The 25,024-nt window shown below is 36.3% G+C and overlaps 1 protein-coding gene across 4 annotated transcripts in view; it reads left to right on the top strand.

Moving 5' to 3' along the window:
* The window catches only part of TMEM182 (transmembrane protein 182), a 373,493-nt gene that overhangs the window by 258,737 nt on the left and 89,732 nt on the right, over positions 1-25,024 (top strand). For 3 of the 4 annotated variants that reach the window (XR_005022393.1, XR_005022392.1, XR_005022391.1), the window contains exon 6: positions 9,370-9,478. The exons of the other annotated variant lie outside the window; for it this stretch is intronic. The gene's annotated coding sequence lies outside the window, so the exon portion shown is untranslated. The remainder of the gene's footprint in view (positions 1-9,369; positions 9,479-25,024) is intronic. 4 annotated transcript variants of the gene reach the window in all.

Raw genomic sequence — 25,024 nt, 5'->3', positions numbered from 1 at the left:
TTACATTTCACAAGGGAAAATGATTAGTTCAGTTTTGGACCTACTATTTCTGAATTTCCAAGGGACATTCAAGAAAACTTTATTAGTTGATTTTTCAATTATAGTACAAATACTTTTCAGGGTATCTGGGGCACAGAAAGTTTAGACCATTAACATACATGTAGAATCACTGAATACAAAGTCTTTGTTTCCTAAACTATTAGAAGATAAATTTTAAAAACAAAAACAACAAAAAACATTCTATGAAGTTTTTTGGTTTTGGTTTTGGTTTGTTTTTTTGCCTGGCCAAGTACGAAACCAAACCAAACCAAACCAACAATTTTTTGCAAAACATATATGTATGAAAGGGTTTATATTGAGACTACATAAGAAACTCATGTACATCAATGATAAGAAGGAAAATAACCCAATAAAAGCCAAAGATTTGAACTGTTTACTAAAGAAGATGAAAAGGGAGCCAGTAAGCACATAAAAGTACATCTCACCATCTCTAGTCATCAATGAAATGCAAATTAAACCAGAATATTATACTGATATGTACCCACAAGAATGAACAAAGTTCAAAAGACTGACAAGGCCAGGTATTGATGAAGATGTGAAGCAGCTGGAATACTCTCCTATTGTCAGGAGGAATGCAAAATTGTACTACTGCTTTGGAAATCAGTTTGACAGTATTGTAGAAAGTTAAATGTTGTTCTACCATGTGCCCCGGCAATCCTACTTCCAGACATCTACCCGAGACAAATGAAAGCACATGTCCACATAAGTACTGAATACTTCTATACAATGTAAGTAATGCCAATATTCATAATAACCCCTAACAACTCAAAATGTTCATCAATAGTGCTTTACTACTCAACAATAAAAATAATAACAAAGCATTAATACATGCAACAACAAGGCTGGATCTCAAAAATAATGTGCGAAGTGAAAAATGTAAAGCTAAGACTACATACTTGTCTTAGCCTGTTTAAGCTGCTATAACAAAATACAACCAACTAGGTGACTTATAAAGAACAGAAATTTATTTCTTACAGTTTGGGGGGCTGGAAGTCCAAGATCAGGTGCCAGCCTGGTTGGGTTGCGGTGAAGGTCCTCTTCTGGGATGCAGACTTCCCACCTTTTGCTGTGTCCTAACATGGTAGAAGGGGCTAGGAAACCCTGTGGGATCTCTTATATAAGGTCACTAATCCCATTCGTGAAGGCTCCACCCTCATGATGCATGCACATCTGAAAGGCCCCGACTCCTAATACTATCATCACTGGGGGTTAGGATTGGTCAGGTCCTAACAACACTATATAATTCCATTTATGTGAAATTCTAGGAAAGGCAAAAGTATAGTGACATAAAGCAGATCAATGGTGGCCTGGGCTGTGTGGTCAGGGGAGAGAATTGATTAAAAAGGCCACGAGGAAACTCTTCAGTGGCCATGGGACAACTTTATGTCTTCATTGTAGTGGTGGTTATGTGACTGCAAGCAACTGCCAAAATTCACCAAATGTGGATGGATTTATTATATGTAGTTGATGCCTCAATACAGCTGAAAATTAAAAAATAATCTCAATTATAGAATGAAGTGAATATGAATGCATTTAATAAATATCTTTATAAATAAGCACTTGTTAAAAATATTAATTCATCATAATATTGATATTACTTTTGCTCTGCAATCTCATTTTGGCTTAATTTGGTCTTTTAGTAGAATCTGTTTACCAACAGAAGTTGTACACTCATAGAAAACGTGAAGCAGCCCCACAAGAACCTTATTTTTACTTAATTTTTGTGAGATAATATTCCCAGGAGCCCTCATCTTCACTCGTTCAGTGGTGGCTGGGGATATGGAAACTCTTCCTGGCACAGAGTTGTTTTTTTCATGCCACTTTAAAATAGCAGTGTGGACAGCAGTAATGTCTCTTTCTATCACCCACAAATGGTTAGTGCCACATCCTGAAAAGAACTGTCCCACTTGGGGTTTTAATTGTAACTGTAACCCTCTCTACAGTGGCTCAAATGCATCGTTTGAAATGTGGCAGAGCTAACTGTTTGCGCTGTGGCCACTTTACCTCTGTGATGCATTAAAAGGTGTAATCCAACTGAAATGTAAATCACTGTTCTTGAAAACAAATTACAAATAGAGATAGCAGGACTTCAGAGTAGCTTTAAGCTTCAAAGGACCCATCCAAGACCTATTTCTTTCAGGTCTAAATTGCAGCCACACTGTTTTCAAGGGTAATAGGAGGTTGCTGAGGCACTCTGATTACAAGGTGATGGTAAACAATGCTTTTAAGCACAGTGCCCGAATAGAAGAACACACAACATTAATCACTTGGATTCAAAAACACAAGAGGAAAGAGTGGTTTCCCTATGTGCTGTAGCTCTAACTAACCCATGCAGATGGCCCGCACTGGGATCCCTTGTTAGAACACTATTTCTTATTCCTTAATAATCATCATATGGCCAATCCTAATTGCTAGTCTATTGCAAAAAAGAAAAAAAAATGATGAATTTTGTTTTGTTCATGACTATGATGAGCTATTATTATTCTTACTATTATCTCTGACTTTGACTTCTCCTTTTCCTTGGTAGAAGGTGATAAGGACTGAGGCCTGAGATCATAGGTCTCAGGGGATGAAAAGGTACCTGAAAGTTTTCCAAATCTGGGGCTGCCATGCTTGGTGAGCTGAATGAGTAGGCCTAGACTGTGAATTTTTCTAAACTCTGAATCCGGGCCTGAGCTTACCACAGCTGGTGTTTAGGTCTGATGGGCATGCAGATGACTGAGTGACACAAGACAAGAATCTTCTGGTTGGTTGGCTTGGATTCATTTTTCACAGAATTGCTTATATAATATTTACACCTCTAGAAAATATCATTTATACTTTACTTCTCTCATATTTAAATAAACCTGGAGACAGAGATAATTATTCTATACCCACTTGGTAGATCAACTACCTCAAAAATATGCAAATCAAGTCTCTTCCCTCCCCTTATTAAGAACTTTAAACTCTTTCATTAGAAATATTTCCTTAGGAGAATTCCCTGGTGGTCCAGTGGTTAAGAATCCATGCTTCCCTGCAGGGGGCATGGATTCCATCCCTGGTCAGGGAACTAAGATCCCACGTGCTGTGTGGCATGGCCAAAACGTTAAAAGAAATATTTCCTCAGTTGATCATCCAAAGTCCTCAGTGATATGTCCTTCTCAGCATCACTTGCCCTACAAAAGCTCACCCCAGTTGATACTAGTTTTCAATAAATCTCTGAGTTTTTCCACCTTTCTTAAATTTATTCTTCCTAAAATACTACTTATCAAATTGCCTGTCTTAGGCCCATTGAATGCCTGTCTGTCCTTCCATCCAACCATCCATCCATCCTTCCTTCCATCCATCCATCTTTTCATCCATTAGATAATCACTTACTAAAGGGTGAAAGCTTGGTACTGCAGATGAGAATTGACATTAAAAAAAAAACACATTGACACAATACTCAACGTGCTCAAGGTCTAGCTGGAGAGGACGGGGTGGAGAATAAACACAGTCTTAGCCCATTGCAACAAGTGTAGTGGCAAAAATTTGTATTCAGAACAATGATAGCACATGGAGTCATCCCAGCCTAGTATCTGGTATTTCATTGCAGTTACTTAACTAGGTCACTGCTCACTCTACCGAACAGTGATCCTCACAGTATCCTGTGAACGCTTCCTGAGGGCTTATGAAATGTGGATGTTAGGAATGTGGATGAATCACTGTGTGATGTCAAGACCTCCACCTCTAGCAGACACTTATCATCTATGAAGGTATCTCGAAACTTCTAAATTCACCAGACACGGAGTGAAGAACTTTGATGTGAACTAGATCAGGTCACATGAGCAAATGGCATCTCTGCCCATGAACATGAGGCACAGCTGTGCCCGTTGAATGCTCCGAGGGCAGCAGGGAGGGCTGTGGTGCCAGGCTGCCTAAGAAAGATACTAAAAAAATAAAGAAGGAAGGAAGGGAGGGAGGGAGGGCAGAGATAGCTAGAACCCTAACTCTAAAACTATCTTCCTCTATGACCTTGAGTAAATTAGTCTCCCTTCCTGAATCTAAGTTTCAGGAAGACTTATTGGAAGAGATTGAGCTATATTATTTCTCAGATTCTATCTATTCCAACGCACTATTAGCTAAGAAGTTTCTGGAAGCTTCGAGCAATTTCAGCAATATTGTTTTTATGAGAGTAACTAAAATATATCTCTCTCTTATATGTAGATACATACCTCTATATCTATCTATCTCTGTATCTATCTATCTATCTAGATATAAATACAATAAGATTTTAAATGCATAGTACTGCCCCCAGATGAGCACCATTTCCTACAGGTTTTATGACCATCTTCTCAGTGGCCTATGTTTTTAAAAATTTAAATGTGTGAGCATTTTCTTTCTTTGTGATATAAACTTTGTTGATTCCACTCTTCATGCTAGAAATGATTAGAGTAGCTTTGATTCTGTAGTTTGAATCCTACTGCCTGCAACCTATAGCAGAGAAATGGTATGAGAGATAAGGTATAATTAGATTTCCTCCCAGTGTATTTTAGTCTTTGTTGCTGAATAAGATATGGCGTAGTACTGTATGTGGGGACTGATGATAATTAAATGGCAATTCTGTGTGACTATTTTTAAAGGACTAAACCAGTTGAACATTAACACGTAAGAATCATATCACACTTAGCGTCTCTGAAGCCACAGGCTACACAACTGGGGGTGCTCTGGCTGTCTTATAGAAAAAGGAAATCACTTGTATCTAACTGCGGCTTATTTGAATGAGTGCCTTTAATTAGATTTTTATAACTGCGATCTTATTTTTCTTAAATAAGATGTAACTAACTTGAATAGTGTTATTTTGTTAGACTTACAAGTTGGATGTCTGGATGATTGCTTGTTCAAACCCACTTGTGAGGATAAAAGGGGCCTATTTTAAAATATGCATGGGGAATAGGCATTAACCATGGACCTTCCCAGGCAAGCTGGTACGTGTGGCCATCTGACTCATATGAGGCTTAGATATTTGAGGTAGAGAATTGCAAATGATTTAGTAGGCAAAAATCTCTCTACTCACACTCTCTGGTATATTCTAATTTTGAGATTTATGTCACTTAGAAATGGAGACTCTGGCTAGCTTTTGAGAATTCCATTAAGTTGTAGTTTCAAGTATACTAATAATATCAATTTATTTCATAAATACAATTTGTGACTGGAGAAATATATCATGGAACAGAAATATTCACCTTTGATTATACAACCTGGCTCATGTTGCCCCAAAATAAGAACAAAAATGAAAGGCATGTTTACAAAGTTCAACTCAACATTTTAACTGGATTCAAACCTAAAAACAAAAATATACCTGCACCATAATTTCTACATACTACTTAAAATAATGCTTTATGATCATAAATTTTGGCCAAGTGTCCATTACTTATTTATTTTTTTACAAAGATTTAGTAGAATAAATGTAAAAATGCTCTGGCATGTCTTATTCAATTGTGACTTTTATCCAGAAGTAACCATTTTCCCCTTCTCCATGACCTAAGTACTTTGAAAAGTATCAAATTTGTCTTGTAATGATCAAAGTATTCAATAATGTACACAAATGAAAGGTAGCTTCAGTTTCATTACAAATTCAGTTCAATCACAAAGGCAGCTGACAGTACAAATTTGTAACAAATTGGGCAATTCAAGAAGCTATATTAATGAATGCTATGAAACACAGGGATCGTTTGTGTAAATGGAGTTGAAAAATACACCTGTTGTTTCCCGTTAGTGATAATAATCATATAGCCAGGCCATAGAATAAGGTCTGCTTTCTCGGTCTATGCCCATTAGGAAACAACCCTTCATTGTTACTTTGCATGTGGAGAGGGCTTGCAGATGGTAGGGCGACAGGAAACGGAGCTGTGGGAATCATTTAGTGCAACCCTATACTCAGACAGGTGCCACCTGTAGACATTTTAATTGATCTCATTTGTTAGTTATACCTGCAAATCACACTGTGATCATCCCTGGACAAGGAATGGAAACCAGAAATTGTCACAGACCGAAGATAGCAGACCAAGTCCCCAAATGGACCAGCCATATAGATTTACTGGCTTAGTTTCACAACAGTACATTAGATTGAAATTAGATACCTGGAAAAATCCAAATTACATGAGGCCTCTTGTTTCTTTATATCACATTGACAGAAAACATGGTTTAATATTCTACTGCAGCCGAGGCTGCATATCATATCTTAAGATGTGTAAGTGTGTGTGTGTGTGTGTGTGTGTGTGTGTGTGTAAGAGAAAGGAACTTTTGAAGTTGTAAAAGGGTCCTCCTGTTATAGTGCACAGCGAACATCACTGTGGTACAGTAAAGATAATGCTTACCCAAATTCTTGTTAGAAAGTACCACTTTGCATCTGGTCACTACCATCCAATATCTGTAATGATGGAAAGATATGGGTCAAGAATAAAGAGGCATTCAAAGGTTGTAGATTTCAAGGGTGTCCCAGCCTAGGTGGTGGTGGGGTGGGAGAGGTCTGCTTTTCTGTGTTTCTTTAATGAATCACTCAGGAATAGATAACCCTTATAAGGTCTCTGAATGAGGATACTGCTTAGGGATTACGTATAATTTCAGCAGAAAGTCCATTACAAAAACAAACAAGCAAAAAAAAACCCCCAAACTAACTTTCACTCAGCATAAAAAAAACCATTCTGTCTTTTCAAGCCCAGGAACTTTTCTAGGTCCTCATCAGCGACAGTGTTGCCTGGACCCTGCAGCAGTCAATGGAGATACATCCCCTTAAAGTCATCCCAAAGCACCAGCATCTCTGCTGGCTGGGACTTTAGTTAACTGGGGGCCAAACCAAAACCCACTTTAGCTTGAATGTAGTGAATTGATGTGAAACAAAGTCCATTTTCATCTGCATTAGTAAGAATTACAGTTAACATCATGAAATCGGTGTTACTAAATGCTCTAAAGTATTTTGCTGTGATCACACTTAACAATGACTATTTCCTAGAGAAATATCAATGTAACTGGCATATGAAAAATTGCTAAATTTATGCCAAGTAAAAGACAAACAAAATGTGTTCTTTTGATCAAAACTGAACTTGCAATTATCACTTTATCATGTTATCATTTGTCTCTTTAATCCTTAATTTATGTAGTAAAGTGTTCCATTTGACTTTTGAAGTTTTCCCTTTTTTTTTAAAGACAAGTTAACTGTATTTATAAGTGAGATAAGAACAACATGTAAACATTCAGAAAATATAATTAAAAATAATAAAAACTGTGAGGTGAGAAGCCGTGGCAGATGCTATTGCTTAAAATGTGTGAAAAATCTACTAACAGATATTCCTCAGATCAATGATTCTTAACCTTTTAGGGGCACGGGGTTCTTGAGCAAGCTTATTAAACACTCATCCCCAAACTGAAATCAACACACTTTGTTTTACAGGATTATATGTCTGGAAATTGATTCCCTTCACCTTCAGTATATTAAAACAGTCTTTACTCTTGTCTTCCCTGAGCAATTTCTTGGCCTTTTCTGAAAGAATCTGAAATTAGCCCACAGTAGGCAAATGAACCAAAATTAATTTTCGTTCTGCTCACATGTAACTTTCAACGAAGAGGCTGCTATAATTTAGTGGGAAGCTGTATTTGAAAACTGGGGAGCGGTCTCTGATAAGGAAGTGACCTTTAGCGTCATTGTCAGTTTAAATATTTTGTTCTAACAGCCGCAAGTGCCGAAACACCTCAGCTGGGAAGGTTTTGTAGCAGCGAATTGAATGAAATCTCCCCTAGCTTAAGTTGCCACGTAAGAATAAGGTCTGAACCCTCTAAGTCTATTCAAGTTGAACGCATGAGGCGTAATTTCTTGTGTCTGCAAATTCATTAGATTATAAAGCTTATGTTGCATCTCTGGACGCTGTGTGGAGATTCTGCCAAGTAGATTCACAGTGAACATCCCAAGGTGTTGAGTGAGCTGCCTCCTTCTTAGAAATGGTTCTTGGTTTGTTACTCTGCCCAGGTGGAAAACGACCCTGGGGCTCCAGGTAGCCGTGCCAACCATGCTTCCCATGAAGAACTGGGTGTCAGCTTGATTCCTGTTGACAGAAGCTCTGGCATGTCCAGGAGCACTGAATCCCCAGGTGGAGGAGGTGCGCTATGAGGGGACAGGCTAGAGACAGCCAGGCACGTGAGGAAGGCATGAGCCCTCGGTCAAGCTCCGATCGTGCCCGCTCCTTGCCACCCTCCTCCCATGCACACCTCTACACTCATCAGGAGTCCCCTACAGCGAGAAGGAAAAAAGTAGAACCTGAGTTACAGGTGGCTATCTACACTGGGAAGAGGGTTTAAGGGTGTTAAAACCCCGTTCATACGTGAAAAAAACAATGCGGAATGAAAATCCTCCCCATGGGCAGAACTCCCAATAGTTTATCTTACACGGCAAGGAGAGAGCTGAAATATGGATTGATGCTAATTTATACAATGGGGCAAATTGTTTGGCTGGATGGTCGGGGATTCGAAATGAGCAATAGTTGTGAATTGACAATGAACAGGTATGCGGATAGAAAGCTAGGAACAGACTGCAGATGTGAGAATATGTGTGCCTGATGTGAATGCTAATCAAAAGGCTCCCGCTGCAAAAAAAAACGTCTCCTCGGTGTCAGAGGACGTGTTAGCCCAGCCGTGGGTGTCAGACAGCCTCCTGCCACAGCAGTGTCTGCCCACTTGTCCATCATGGTGCAGGCGGGAGCTATGGAGACCTGGACGATCAATGAGGAACTGGGGCTGCTGCTCTGCCGTGGGGTAGCAAGTCCTGGGGACGGAGCATAGGTGAGCTCCTGGGGCCCCTTCTGTGCTGACGTTATTCAGAGAGGAAGCTAATGGGAGAGGATTGTGCTCCTACAGCAAAGACACCACCAAGGAGTCACATGCCTCCAACATGAAACTGGATGACCCCAGTGGGGTGAAGAAGTCTAACCAGCTGCTTTGTTGGTTAAGGACAAAATGAGGTTGGTAGTGAAAGAAGGAAGTCGTATGTACCAGCCATGACCATCTGGGAAACAAAGAGTTTAGTGTTTATCTGTATGTCCTCTCTCTCTCTCTCTGCATATGTAGATATACATGTGTATATGAATTACACACATATTACATATATCATTATATCATAGTATATTTAAATATATTAAATAACAAATACATATTATTATATATTCTATAATACATTATTATATATTATATATAAATTATGTGTGTGTGTGTATATATATATATATATTATATATATATAAATAAAACTTGGGTGTGTTGGCAGTAGTTAAATTATTAAATTTTGTCCAAATATTACAGAATTCCAGGATGTGGTTCCAGCTTAATAAGATGAAGGATATGCATTGGCAGGAATCCTGTGTTTGGAGCTGGATGCAATAACTGACAACACTGTCTCCCACTGAGAAAGGTAGGAGTGTACTTCCACTTCTGCAAGGGACAGTTTTACACTCTTGAGTGGGTATCCTTTCATTTGGAAGTCTTACTAACGGAAGAAGAATGTGGCTATTAGGCCACAAAAGAAGTATTTTGTGCACGTATTTTCATCCTTGTAGGCACTCAACACACAAACCCCAATTATAGGCAGTGATGGTGGGATCTAGTACCTGCTTCACTGCAGGATAAACCAGGGAGATGCCCACCTTCCCAGCCCCTGACAGCCCAGGCAGGACAAAGGCATGTGACCCAAGCTTAGCCAAACCTCCTTCCACAGAGGTGAAATTTCAGATACTGACCCGAGGGTATGGAGACAGTTTAAAAGGTATTCATAGTACTGGTGTCCTGTTCTACAGCCATGAATCTCAGGCATTGACAACATTCTAACCAGATTGTTACGATGGCATGAACTTGGCTGTGGTTTCTGCCGTCTAGCCTAACTTTTGTTTACCTGATTTTTTTTAAAAAGCTGTTCTGCAGTGTTTGTAGGGAATCTTCAGATTCTGTCTGTAGAGAAATGACAATGTTTGCTCACCTTCAAGTAGGAAAAGGCACTTCCATGATGATCAGGTCACTTTTATACTCTTTCAGTATTTTTTCTTCCTTCCTTCCTTCCTCCCTCCCTCCCTCTCTCCCTTCCTTCTTCCTTCCTTCCTTCCTTCCTTCTCTCCCCCACTCCCTTTTCCCCTCCCTCTCTCCCCCTCTTTCTTTCTTATACATACATACTTAAGGCATGGATTATTTTATTCACATAACATTTAACAAGACCATATTTCATTAGCTTAAATATCTTTCTTAGGTATTTCTCTTATACATTATCAGGGTCAACAGCCCCTAATTTTCAACATTAATTTAACGCTGATGACTTTTTTGATTGTGGTAATTTCTTGAGTAAATCCAGGATTGTTTTCTCAGGAAATCTGACTTTATATCAAGGAACCTCCATTTCTGCCTTTGTCATCTTTGTCCGAACTTGTCTACATTTTTATTTCTTTACCAATGAAATGGGAATAGAAAACGCATTTCAAAAAATGTGATAAATGAGATACTGTTTTGCAAACATTATGTATATACTGGTGTACAAAACAACATTGGCTGTCAGTACTGACTTGACTGTATGGCACGTTCTAGGTATTCAGTGAATACTTCTGTGGTGAATGTGTTTATTTCATTAATCTGTTACCTCTACTTCATTAGTCATTAACGAGGCATGGAATTCCCAGGGAAAGGAACACAAGATAGGGCATTTTTGCTGGAGAAAATTTGAAAAGTTGGTAAGGAACTCTGCCTCTTCTAGCTGGTATGGAGGAGGCAGATTCACTGGGTCACAGTGAGTATGGGCACTGGGTGAAAACCAGTGAAAACGGAAAAGGACTAGAAGGGAGTGAAAGAAGGATGGGTCTCCAGGAGAAACCGTGTCTGTTTAGGAATTTCCTGCCATGCTAGATCATCTTGGCTAAAATCCTAAGTTTTACTTCCGTGCTTAAAAATCAAAATAGTTCCAGAATGCTTCCAGGATCAAGTACAAAACCTTAATGTTTATTTATTATGTAGCCACTCTTCCTCTGGGGGCTATTCTCCCAACTCACCTTTCCTTTCTCCTCTGAATCCTATTATGCATTGTACACCTCAGCCAAACTGTACTACTTTAAATTTCCCAGGTACATGTATTTCTTTCCTGTCTCTCAGTCCATTTATCATAGAAGTTTTATGTGTTATGTTTTTATTTTTATTCATCTTAGAGTATTTTCTAATTTTCCTTATGTTTTCTTCTTTGATCCCGTTGGTTACTTAGAGGTGTATTGCCTAATTTCCACATATTTGTGAATTTCTCAAAATTCTTTTCTGTTTTTGATTTATAATTTCATTCCACTATGGTCAGAGACATATTTTGTGTGATTTCAATCTCTTAAATATACTAAGTCTGGTTTTATAGCTTCAAGTATGCAGTACCCTGGAGAATGTTTGATGTGCACTTGAGAACAATGTGTATTCTGCTTTTGTTTGAGAGTGTCCTATAGATGTGTTTCCAGTTGTTTTATAGTGTTGCTTTAGTCTTCCATTAACTAGTTGGTCTTCTCTCTAGTTGGTTTTCCCACTACTGAAAATTGGGTATTGAAGTCTCAAACTATTGTTGTTAAATTGCGTATTTCTGCCTTCAGTTCTGTCAGTTTTTGCTTCATGTATTTTGGGGCTCTATTGTTAGATATTAATACATACATTCTTATGATTGTTATATCTTCTTGATTAATTAAACTTGTTATCATTATAAAATATCCTTCTTTATATCTATTAATTTTTTCATAAAGTTTATTTTGCCTGATATTAGTATAGCATTAATGCTGTCTTTTGATTACTGTTTTCATTGTACTTTATAAGAAATCCTTTTTCTTTTAATCTATTTCTGTTTTTAAACCTAAAGCATATTTTATAGATAGCATGATTGAATCATGGTTTCTATTTTTTAATACATTCTGTCAATCTCTGCCTTTTGATTGGAATATTTAATTAATTTACATTTAATGAAATTGCCAAGAGGTTAGAATTTATGCGTGCTATTTTACTATTTTTGTTTGTTTGTTTCTTATGGATTGCTGCAAGTTCTGAAAAAGTTGAAATTGATGATCTTTGCCATTGTTCTTGCTGCTTTTATGGAAGAGAGGATTTTGAATGTCCTCCCTCTGCTGTTTTTGTTGATGTCAATATTGCATTTCTTTTTGCTTCTTTTTAATAGTTTTTATATCTGCTGGCATTATCCATTTGGTATTTCATGTTGTCTACTTTCTCCATTAAATTCTTTAACATAATAACCATAGTTATTTTAAATTCTGTGCCTGATAATTCCAGCAACTTAATCGTGTATATATCTGGTGTGATGATTGCTTTATCTCTTTACAGTATATATATATATATATATCTTTTTATCATGGCTTTTGCATTTTTTTCTTGAAAGATGGACATGTATCAGGTAATAGGTCCTAAGGCTATAGAACTTTAGTGGTAGAGTTTATCTTAATTCAGCTATAAAATGAGTATGTTTTAGCTATAGATACCAGAGTGTTCAAATTCCTCTGGTGGATTTGCTTTGCCTTCCCATCTTGGCTTTGTGGTTTGCCTTTATACTACTTCTCAGAGAGGATCTGAGTCTCCCAGCTCTTTCAGCTGTAATTTCCTGTTGTTACTGGAGGCTTGTCAGTGTGACTGCAGTGTGCAGGGGAGGGAGATATTCTCTGATATTCCGATTAAGTCTCACTTTCTTAGTGTACCGGTGCTTTGGATGGTTGGCTTTCAGGACTACTGCTATCCCTACTCCAGTGTTGAGTTTTTCCCTCATGCCTCCTAGCTCCTTACTAGCCACAGCATTCAGATGGAATAGGGCAGAGTTCCTCTTCACCCAGAATTGAATTGGTGAAATTCTTCTCCCAAGGGACTAGGTCTTTTATAAAAATTAATTAATTAATAATTAATTAATTAATTAGGTTGTGCCGGGCCTTAGCTGTGGCAGGTCAGCTCCTTAGTTGTGGCATGCATGTGGGATCTAGTTCCCTGACTAGGGATCGAACCCGAGCCCCCTACTTTGGGAGCATGGAGTCTTATCCACTGCGCCACCAGGGAGGTCCCAACTAGGTCTTCGTTAGGGAGAAGTGTCAGAGGTTTCCACAAAGGCTATTCTTCCCTTCCTTTGCAGGGGCCACTGGGGAACTTTCTTGTATTCCTGTGCAAACCTAATAGGGTTTCTAGAGGGAAAGCTAGTGAAAGTGTGGGAACCCCCTATGACTTTCATAATAGGTCTCACTCAGCTTCCAACTTTTAGTCAAAATAACTATTTAAATGTTTCTACTAGTTATATAGCATTATGTAGCTTCTGTTGCAAGTAAGCAAATCTCAAGTACTTTATCTTCCTGGATGCACCTGACTCTATACATTCTGTGGTGTCAGTTTCACTTGCAAACTCAGTTCCCTGATGGGTCCAAGAAGAGTTGCTGATTTTCAGTTTTTTCTAGCTTTTTCTTGTTGTAAGGATGAAGTAATGAATTTCAAGTTCTTTACATACTGTAGGTGAAACAGGAAGTTCTTCTCTCTTACTTTAATTGTTCAGTATTTTTCATTTTAACCACTGTGGTGGATCTTTAGTGGGGTCTTATTATGGTTTAATTTGCATTTTCTGACTACTAATATTGATTGGCTGCTGGAAAGTCCTTATTCTGTGGATATACTCTTCCTCTTCCAGCCTCTCATCTATTTTCTACTGGGTCTTCACTCCTTTTTTATTACAGAAGTTCTTCATGTATATTTTGAACATGAGACTTACAATCGGTGGGTTTTTTTTTTTTATTCAACTTACAATGTCTTTGATAAAAAGAAGTTTTAATTTTAATGTAGTTAATTTATAAATCATTTCATTTATGGTTTATTTTTTATAATTTTTTTCAAATACATTTATTTATTTGTTTTTATTTTCTTATTGCTTTTTGTGTCTCGTTTAAGAATACTTTTCCTACCCAAAGTTTTAGAGATATTCTCCTATGCCACTTCCCAGAAGATTTATTGTCTTATTTTTATGTTGAAACTACAGTCTAACTGGAATTGACTTTTATACAGGTTGTGTGGTAGGGATCGATTTTGTCTTTTTTTTTTTTTTTTTAATTAGGCTATCCTATTATTGGCTATCTTTTTTCTCAACTATATAATGACCTCCACCATATTTACTAAGTATTCTTAGAAAGGAAATTCTCAAGTTATAACACAGTACTTGGAATACTGATCGTCACTGACTTATGATGGTTCAGCTTACGTTTTTTCCACTTTATGATGGTGCAAAAGTGATAGGCATTCAGCAGAAAGTGTGCTTCAAATTTTGGCTTTTGGTCTTTGCCCAGGCTAGCCGTATGTGGTACTGTCCTCTCTTGTGATGCTGGGAAGAGGTAACACACAGCTCCCAGGCAGCCGCGCGATCCTGCGGGCAAACAACTGATACACTTACCACCATTCTGTACCACCATACAACCATTCTGGTTTTCACGTTCATTACAGTATTTAATAAAGTACCCGAGACAGCCAACACTTTATTATAAACTAACCTTTGTGTTAAACAATTTGGTGCAACTGTAGGCTAATGTAAGTTTTCTGGGCATGTTTAAGATAACCTAGAGTAAGCTATGATGTTTGGTAGGTTAGGTGTATTAAACGTATTGGGATTCATGCTATTTTCAATTTGTGATAGGTTTATCAGGATGTAACCCAATTGTAAGTTGAGATAGATCTGTATTTTCAAAAATAGCACATTCTTTAATAGCTATATTTATTTTTTGAAAATGTGCAATCCTTTAGATGGGGGAGAGATAAATTTGAATAATACAATTTCTGTCCAAACCAATAGATTTAATAATATGATAGATTTCCTTATGTAGATTATACAGTGAATAGGACATTATCAAAAATATTTTCAAAATAACTTGTGGTAGTAATATAGAATTATAAGTATATATCTCAAAGCTAAAAACTTGGAAGGTAATTAAGAATTTGGATTAGTAAATTCTAGTATATTTGTTAATAATTTTATTAATAATAATTCAATTATAAATCTTTATAGTCATAATAATATTCATAAGACTAATCTATTGATATCAGATTTTTTCATATTAATGTAACTTTATTAATACAATAGTATGATTGACATCTCCATGTCTCAGTCTCTTTTACTTAATTCTTTCCTCTGTCATCACCCAAAGTTTTGGTGTTCCAGGCTTTCCCTTTCCTAGTACCGGTGGGAAAGTGCTTTTCAAAGCTGTTTGTTTCATGTTTTCCAATGGCCCATTGGCTACAGTACACTATATAGTCAATCCCAGATTTAAGGGGTAGAGAAATAGACTCCAGCTTTTTATAAGAGTGGGGAGATCAAGTTGCAAAGGGGGTGTCCAGCGTACAGGGAGGTGGGAATTTGGAGCCATTTTGGGAGTTATTTATATTCACTTTGTAAGCACAGCACTTTTTACAGCATTTGATCCATAGAAGGCACTAAATAAATGCTTGCTGCCTGAATGACTGACTGAATGAATATATACTGTGAAAGTAGGAATTCATATTTCACATTGAAGAATAACTTTATTTACAATTACTTTTCTTCTTTTAAGACTAGCTGCCTTGAAATGGTAACCTGCTTAACTGTTACTTTAAGTTATGGCCATTCATTCTTATTTTAGGTTAAGAAATTCAATAAAGTGCATCCACATTTGGTCACAGCAATGTGTTAAAAATAGACTACTTAGCAGGCTTTTTTTTTTTAATAGATCTTTATTGGAGTATAATTGCTTCACAATACCATGTTAGTTTCTGTTGCACAACAAAGTGAATCAGCTATACGTATACATATATCCCCATATCTCCTCCCTCTTGAGCCTCCCTCCCACCCTCCCTATCCCACCCCTCTAGGTCATTGCAAAGCACGGAGCGGATCTCCCTGTGCTATGCTGCTGCTTCCCACTAGCTGTCTATTTTACATTTGGTAGTGTGTATATGTCGATGCTACTCTCACTTCGCCCCAGCTTCAGGCTTTTGCAGGTTAGAGGTTTTAAACACCCAGATGATGAGGAAGAAACAACTTCAGCATTTTGTTAGTAAGGGTAAAAATGGAATACATAGTATCGACTGGAAGATTTCTTTTTCTCCTCAAAGAAGAACAGATAGTATGGCATATGCTTTTCTAAATGTGGAGCTGTTCAGGGCCGAATACAACTAGCACAACAGTAGTGATTAGATGACTCAGCTTCGAAAACGCTCCTTGACTATGCTATGCAAAGTCAAGTGGTCTAGAATGAAATACAGTGAAAGCTGTAGTTAATAGATTGATCTGAGATTCTTTTCCCTAGGTGTCAAGATTAGTTTGATTTCCTAAAAAGTTTTTTTGCTTGAAAAGTCATGCTAAAAAATTTTTTTCACCTATTCTTTATGCAGTCTGGAAATTATTGAGGGCTGAACGTCCTATCATTTCTGACAGATGCAACAGATGGTTTAACAAACAATTCTCAAAATTGCTCGCCAGAAAAGGTTTTTTTTAAAGGTATGAATTCAAATTTTCTTTCTGGAGCTCGTCTTGTCAGAGTTTTTCAGTTGTAATCCTCACTTGTAAAGGATTAATGTCTTTAGACATACTTATGAAAGCTGCCATGAGCATCACATTTCTTGGTTCTATGATTAGGTTTCACAGGTTTGGGTACAATTAGCTAGTTTCCTACTTCGTCCTACTGTTTTAATTGCTCCGCTCTTTTCTGTCACTCATCAATTCATCTTCCTGGAGGCCAAAATGGGACCAGTTACTAATCAAGGCCAATGGCAACCATGACTGCATTGGGGAACCATATTTCATCTGTCAAGGGGCATCTATCACTCCTCTCCTTGTCAAAAAGAAAATTAAATTAGACTAATACAAATCTCTCTTTTGCCCTGATTAAAGGCCTATGTCCTCCCTAGGCATTGCCTGACACGATTTTGACTTGTGAGAGACTCAGTGTTCTTATAACATTATTTGGAGAGAGTGTGCCTGTCTCCCTGGGTCATTATTCTTCAGATTCACTTGTTTTTCATGGACTATAGGCTAGATAATCTAGATCTCCTTTGGGGGTGTTAATTAAAAAGAGTATCCAAAATTAATCAACGGACTCACTAGGGCGAAGGGGAGCTGTCTGAAGACCTTGGAATATAACATGCTTCTGGTACAGAGAAATGAGCCCTCGGCTATTGACAAAAACCAAACAAGTGTACAGACTGCAATGTGACATAAAAATTCATATATATATACAAGTACACACTCATTTTTCTTGTCAGCTTGTCAACTTTAATTATAAAGGTTGATTTGCTCTTTGGCAGATCTCAACATTGTAGATGTTGGCCATTTGAAAAGCATCGTATGGTCAAGATCTTAGAAAAATGGCACAGGAAGGCAATGGATGAGTGATGTATTTAAAGTCCACACTGAGTGCAAAGAAACTTGAATTGTAGCTAAATTGTAAAAATTCTGTCATCCCTTTAAGAAAGAGTACATTTTATCTACAACACAATATTGATAATAGATAAAACCTTGATTTAGGAGGTGTAATTTTCCATCATATTTTGCATTATTCTTTTTTAAGTTTCTTTATTCTAATATATTTCTATTTGGTATTGAGGGTTTTCTTAGAATTTTAGGCTAAAAGTAAACTGCTTTTAGCTGATCCTGGGTTTTGCACACACTGAAAAATGTGTAACTTCAATGCTTTAACTTCAACAAGCATTGTTTTTTTCACTTCAAACTTACAGAATCAAATACCACTTTTTTTTGTAGTTCTTATTTAGTTAATTAAATGCTAGTATCTCTCCACTGTCTGTTGTTAACTCCCACCTGAACCGTAACCTTCACTGCCAAATCAAATGTGATGAGGTCTCATCCTGTAGCTCCAAATTTCAACATTTTTTTCAAAGTTGAGAGAGTAGGGATGCCTGCTTTTACTCTTTAGCCCTATAAATGCTGTGTGTCAAATGGTATACTCAGAGTGCTTATATTAGCTAAAGATAGGTGCCCCTTCAAAGCCTAGTCTTACTCACAATGGGGAAGAAAAAAAGTATCTGTTCATTGGTTCCTGTGAGTAATGTTTGGATCCTGAGTTATCCATATTGGTCCTGAGGTTTGGACTGAAGCTGTTATTGGTAGACCTTGCAAGGCAGTATTAGTATAATTTGCAAATTGGTGAGATTACTTTGTTACAAAAAGTGAGTAGTTTCTTACACCAAACCAGCACTCTGACTTGGGCTTACCAAAAAAAAAAATGAAAGAAAAGCAATTAAGGCAAGTCATTTTTTGCACTTTTTCAGGGCAATTGGACATGTATTCCAAGAACTGAATTGCATATCTTAACAATCTAATTTAATATTACCTACTTAACAGCATGATTATACACAGTTTATTTCTAATGGACAATACCTACTTAAAGGCTGTAAAATATTCCTACTTGATTGTGTATATCAAGAACATTCTACCAAATTATATTTCTTGACTCATTTTAATTTAATATTATTCATATTCATAAAACACATTCATATTCATAAAATTTTATGTGTCATGGTTTAGTGTCAGTAAACTTGTTATTGGCAAGGTGAAAATGTAGGCAAAAGACAAAAAGACATTTCCATGATCAGTTTGAAGGACACAATGCAATTTTGTTTTGATTTTTTCATAGAGACATATAGATAAAACTATAAATGCATAAGGAGCTTCCAAACCTTTATAAACTATTCTTTTCTTAAATTCAATGTTCTGAATGCTGGCAACAAAAATAATTTACTAATGATATTCATATTTGGTTCAACTATTTTTGGTATAATTGATAGTTTAATGGTCTCAAGTATTTTCCCCAAAGACCATGTTCAAATTTCTGGTTCCTTTTACCTTCATTTTGAAAAAGAGTTTAGTCTGACTAAGTACATTATGTCCTAGAATGGTAGTTCCACCTGTCATTTCAAAGCATAATATTACAACCAGACCAAATATTCCCAGAATTCTTTCATCTCACATTTGCCTTCATTCAACAAATATTTACTGACTTCTAATATACAAACTCTCAGAGAAATTATGTTCTCTTGGGCACATAATTTTCCTGCAACAATATACACCATCATTTCTTAAATATTATTTAGTAACAAACGGGTAGTCATAAGGGAAGTGGGTAAGTTTTTAAGTCATTTAGTGGATAGATATCGGGATCCACATAACCCAAACAAAGCCATTGTTCATTAGGTCAACCTTGTCATTCCTACAGTTTCTAGCTCATGTAGTTTCCATCTGAGGCCGCTCTTCGGGTAACGGAGGAGAGCAAAGAATGACACCTATTTCCAAAGGTAGGAAGGGCATACCCACCACTTTGAATATCCCATTAATAACCTCTGGGTTGAGTAAGTTAACTCTTTTGAAACGATAAACTGTGACTATGGAAAAGAAAGTACCATGACCAATTGTGTGGATAAAGAACATAACATGTCAACTGGAGACCAATACACAAGAAACAATGAAACACCACAGAAAATATAGCAGGATGGAGAAAATTCTGTTTATAAGAAATCCTCATATGTATAGTACCACATGGGATTGCCAGAGTTGGAAAGAATAAATCTCTTGGGATGGAGAATGGTGAAGTGTCACAGAACCCATGATCTGGTCCAATAAATGGCCACCAACTATCATCTAAGGAGGGCTGATTCTGTTTGCCATAGAACTTTCCTTTGCTAAGTAGACATGCCATGCTGAGATGAGGAGTCTCCTGGGCTTTCTCCACGCAGTGTCAAGTACCTCCTCTAAATAAATACTCAAGAATTATTTAAAGTCATTGTTGGACTTTCCGTAGTACCCACATGTGTCTGGACTGACATCTCAATTTAAGCCTACACATATTCAAATCTGTGCCGTTGTTCAAATTTGTCTTGGAACTTGTCTTTAGAAATTTCTCTAAGTGTTAGTTGTACATTTTAAAAAATATTCTCATTGATAACAAATGTGCTTTGAGTGGGTTAGATTCATTTAAAATTCATTTTAAACAGTAAAATGTCATTTGATCTTGCTGAATTAATTTAACGACATGGCTAACTGATTCTTTTCTGGGTCAAAAATATGGAATAAAGTACAAAGCCTCTTCCAAAAAATATGGGTTTCAAAATTTTCTAAGCAAAAGCATTATTAGGGTAAGTATATGAACTACCAAGAAGTTTTCAATTAGGACAGTATTTACTTTGATTTCAGGTTCTGTGTCGTTGATTTCAAAGAGTCATATTTTTATGCAGACGTTTTGTATTTACATTTATAGTAAACTTTTTGCCAATAAAATAGATCTAGTGGGTGATCTTTTACATTCACATAAAACAATCACTGTAGACTTTGTCTGAAGACTTTTGATCAATGATCTCTTATATATATATATATATATATAATTTTGAAGAAGCAATTATTTTTTTAAATTTATTTATTTATGGCTGTGTTGGGTCTTCGTTTCTGTGCGAGGGCTTTCTCCAGTTGCGGCAAGCGGGGGCCACTCTTCATCGCGGTGCGCCGGCCTCTCACTGTCGCGGCCTCTCTTGTTGCGGAGCACAGGCTCCAGACGCGCAGGCTCAGTAGTTGTGGCTCACAGGCCCAGGCGCTCTGCGGCATGTGGGATCCTCCCAGACCAGGGCTCGAACCCGTGTCCCCTGCATTGGCAGGCAGATTCTCAACCACGGCGCCACCAGGGAAGCCCCTGAAGAAGCAATTTTTGAACAACCACTTTACACAGAGGTAGTAAATGTAAGGAATACTCTACCCTGAGAAACACAAAAATCTGAAAATACAGATGGGATTTTTAGTATATGTGCTGCTGAAGCGAGCACACAAATGGCATTTTTAAAAGTTTAGATATATTTATTTCTTATAAAAGATGCTTATTAAATCTTTATAGCATTTTTAGGATGTTTTATAGCACAAAGCCTACTGAGCACACATGACCTACTTTGATTCTCATAGTAGTCTGGGAGGATATTATTAACAATTTTTACAGATGCAGTAATGAAAGCTTAGTGAATTTCTTTTACCTTAACCCTTAAAGAAAAGAGGCTGGACACCAAAAAGATGCTGTCCCCTCCCCGCCCCTCCCCTTATGGTGACTTTCTAAGGATAATCTGAAGCACTAAGATTTCTTTAGCAGTACATGAATCCCCCGGCTGTAAACCAGGATATGACATCTTGGTGCAAAAAAATCACTTATATTGGAATATAAGCACAAAGACACAGAAATATAAGTATTAAAATACATTATCATGAGTAACATAAACATAATCATTCTCAACCCAAACCCTCAAGGAGTTTTAACATTTATTTCTTGTTGCCATTCAAGTGCTGACTTGTGTTTAGACACTTTAAACTCATGTTAACCTAAAAACCCCTAATAGGTATTTCTTAGGGTATATTTAAAATGTAAGATTTTAAAAATCAGATATTTATTTACTACTTGATATGGCTTAAATCTTAGATACTTTTGCCAAAATATTTCAAGTTATAGCTGGATACTTTAATGATTTCAAAGGAATATTTAGGTCAAAACGTCTTACCAATTTGTATTTATTTCTAACATGATCCCTAAATAATGAAGAAGTTTTCAATGCTGTAAAATAAATTGTCAAATTGTCAATAACATAATAAAATAGTTCAGCACACAAGTAGTTAATAATCAATACATAAAATTAATATTAATATAAGTGTATTGACATAAGCACATTTGTCTTCACTATCATTTTATTTTCCTAGACAAATGACTCATCTTTATGCATCTTCATAAAACAAGATTCTGAAAGCTATTTTTAAAGTTGTAATATTCTTTATGTACAAAGACTGTGCAAGCTTTTGCAAATTAAGGAGCAGATTCACTAGAATATGACAAATTGGTAAATTTGTGAAAACTTTAAGAAATGTGTAAGCCATGTTTACTTTAAAACCAAATTTTAAACACTCATATTAACTAGTGAAAAATAACAGCAATCTTTTAGAATTGTTAAGATTTTATATATTTTTAAAATTGGTAAAATTAGATGCTATAGATACTTAAATCTGTCCTTTCAAACTATATTTCCTAGGCTATTCTTTGATGCTATTATGGAATTTATAATACACCTTTTTACCTGGATAGACTTGAAGATTCCCCTTTTATTTTGGAGCACAAATTATATAATTGAATAGACATAAAATATTTATTTATTATAGATAACACATATTATCTATAATATATAACGTACATAATGCTATATATATATATAGCATACAATGTATGATATTTTGTTATTCTATGGGATAACAACAATAATGGTAGCAAATGTTCCCAAATATAAACTAATAAACCAAAGGTATTGTAAAACTTGACAAAAAGAAGAAAAGGAAAATAAATTCATCAAAACTTCTTAAGAGAACGTCTAAACTATCTTTTAGTTACTTATTCCAAATAAACCAAATATATAAGGAAATCCTTCTAGCATGAACTATGTTATCAATCCTACATTAACCTAACTGGGTTAAATTCTCCAGATAAAAGCTCTGAACATGTGGCTTGACAGGGGTCTGGCACAGAAATAGAATTTTGAAATCTAAATAGTTGTGACGCTAGTCCAGGGTGTTTGGTTACCATGTATGAAGCACCGGGGTTGTCAAATATGGAACAGAAACTTCTGATAGAGTTAATGTTTCAATGATGGCAAAGTAGAATTATATTACCTTTTAAAAATGACTTAGCTGTTCCTTAACTGCCTATCTTGTTAATCTGATTAATAAAAGAGAATAGCATAAAATGGAGCGAGGAATGCATGTACATAATTACCAGATAACTTAGAAAAGATATCAAGTGGGCATTAAGTTTACGTAATCTGAGCTAGGCAGTGGAGAGTTCTCCACAAGTGCACTCATGCGCATGTATTTATAAGTTATGTTCTCACACCAGCTTGCATTCTTAATCATAAATGGTTTAAATTCTTTTCACTAAACGAGAAATGTGCCTTAAAGAGCTATAAGTCTTGAATATAGACTATTTGTAATTTCTCTCCAGAATAGACATTTATTTTTAAAACAATCTATTACTTAAGTAATTTATGTATCCCATGATTTAGATTCATGAATTCATGTATCTTTGCATTAAATCATGTGAGTGCTTGATAATGAAACTGCATTTTAAAAAATTCAACAATGTTCAATGCTTAAATGCATTCGTGGCTATTTGCCATATATTTAGATTTTCAATGGAAGTAAAGCCATTGTGATTCTAATTTTTAAATTTTTAAAATTTAAATACAGGCACACCTGGGGCCTTGCCAGATTCCACATCAACAAACTGAAACTTAGAAATAACCTACCTAGGAAAACAAGTGACTGGAATCTTACCACAAAATTATTCCTTCTCCATTTGCCTTTCTTGGAGATACAACTAACATGGGATTTCACCCCTCAGTGAACAACGCTCTACTTTGTCCTAACTAGAAATAGATCGACGGGGCAAGCCATTTCTTCTTTTCTCTTAATCCTGTCCCAGTCATTTCAAACGAAGATTCCCTCGTTCCTTCAAAATACATCTGTAATGAAAAAATGTATTCTTTTAGAAGGGATAGGAATATGAAAAGGGGATTTGACTCTATTTTTTGAATGAAAATTAGATTAGAGGTAACTATCAGGAAAATCATATTTGTGTTTCTATTAACCTTTTAACCTAAACTGTTCACTTGTGACAAACTTAAAAAAAACAGTACTGAAGTTTTATGTACTGAATTTGACTTTCCAGTTTTCTTCTGACTCGTGTTTCCTGCTGGCAAGAGCTAGCATTTTACTTTAGGCATCCAGAGTAATTCAGGTGAAAAACAGCCTGAATGACATATTGTAACTAGACTACATTTATGCTTTGTTTCTACAAAGACAGGTGAGAAAATGAAAGCAAATTTAAAATTAGTGCGATTTTATAGAAAAAACAAAATTATCTAATTTCTTCCTAAGGGACTGTTACAGGCATTAACTTTTAAGACACCGTCATCTTTCACCCAGAGAATATTTTTTTGAAATGAGGATTTTTTAAAAAAATGATTTTAAATTAACCTATTAAATATAACTTATAAGAGTTCAAAAAACAATATTCATAAATGTCAAGACTTATTTTAATGGTAAACTTTCACCTATAATACGTGAGGATAATAAGTTTGTATTCATTCAGAGGTGTTAATTAATGATCAGCAAACCTTTGCCAGTTATTGACACATTTTTCTCGAAACCTGTTACATGACACATTCTAATGAAGACATAGTTTATTACTAATAATAGACTTTTTATTTTTCTTAACTGTGAGAGAGGGATTTAAACAATTTACTTGGTTTCAGCTACTTTTAAAACCACAACAGGTAAGAAAGCTGCATTTTGCCTACTACCTTGTAAGCTCCAGGAAAGGTCATAACCTCTGAAGGCAAATTCAGGACCTAGCCCTTCACACCTTGAGGAGCTCAGCTTTGAAGATGCACCTCAGCCCTGTTATCCCTGGCCACAAAGCTGTTGGCTAATTATCTCTGAATAAGAATTGTATTGGACCTTAATTTTTAGAAATAGGATCTGATAGTTTGTGAAAAAGGACAAAAGAACAATCCTTTTGCCTTTCCCAGACCATTTCTATCTAGATCCGAAACATGGCATAACTCATTAAACATGTGCAATGAATGGAAATGTTATCAAGGCATGTATGTCCCCCTCCTCTGTGATAATAATGTCCTCCATCAAGAGGATCCTGCTGAGACTGGACACTGCCCTTGGTCCCTTGGCTCCACAAATCCAGGAGGGAAAAGTTTTTACAAAGCTATGAGAATGTTTGCAAGTAGTCAGTTTCACAATAACTGTAATAACTCCTCTTTTAGAAGGGAGATGTATCATTGTGGTTCTAGAAAGCATAATATGCTTATCTCATTTCAAATAAAATCACAGATTCTAGAGAGGTCATGATGAATACAGGTCCCA

Source organism: Balaenoptera musculus, chromosome 13 (assembly GCF_009873245.2).
Source record: "Balaenoptera musculus isolate JJ_BM4_2016_0621 chromosome 13, mBalMus1.pri.v3, whole genome shotgun sequence".
In the NCBI taxonomy this organism is placed as follows: Eukaryota; Metazoa; Chordata; class Mammalia; order Artiodactyla; family Balaenopteridae; genus Balaenoptera; species Balaenoptera musculus.
Note: the sequence above shows the minus strand (reverse complement) of the source record. Positions and strands in the feature narration are given on the sequence as shown.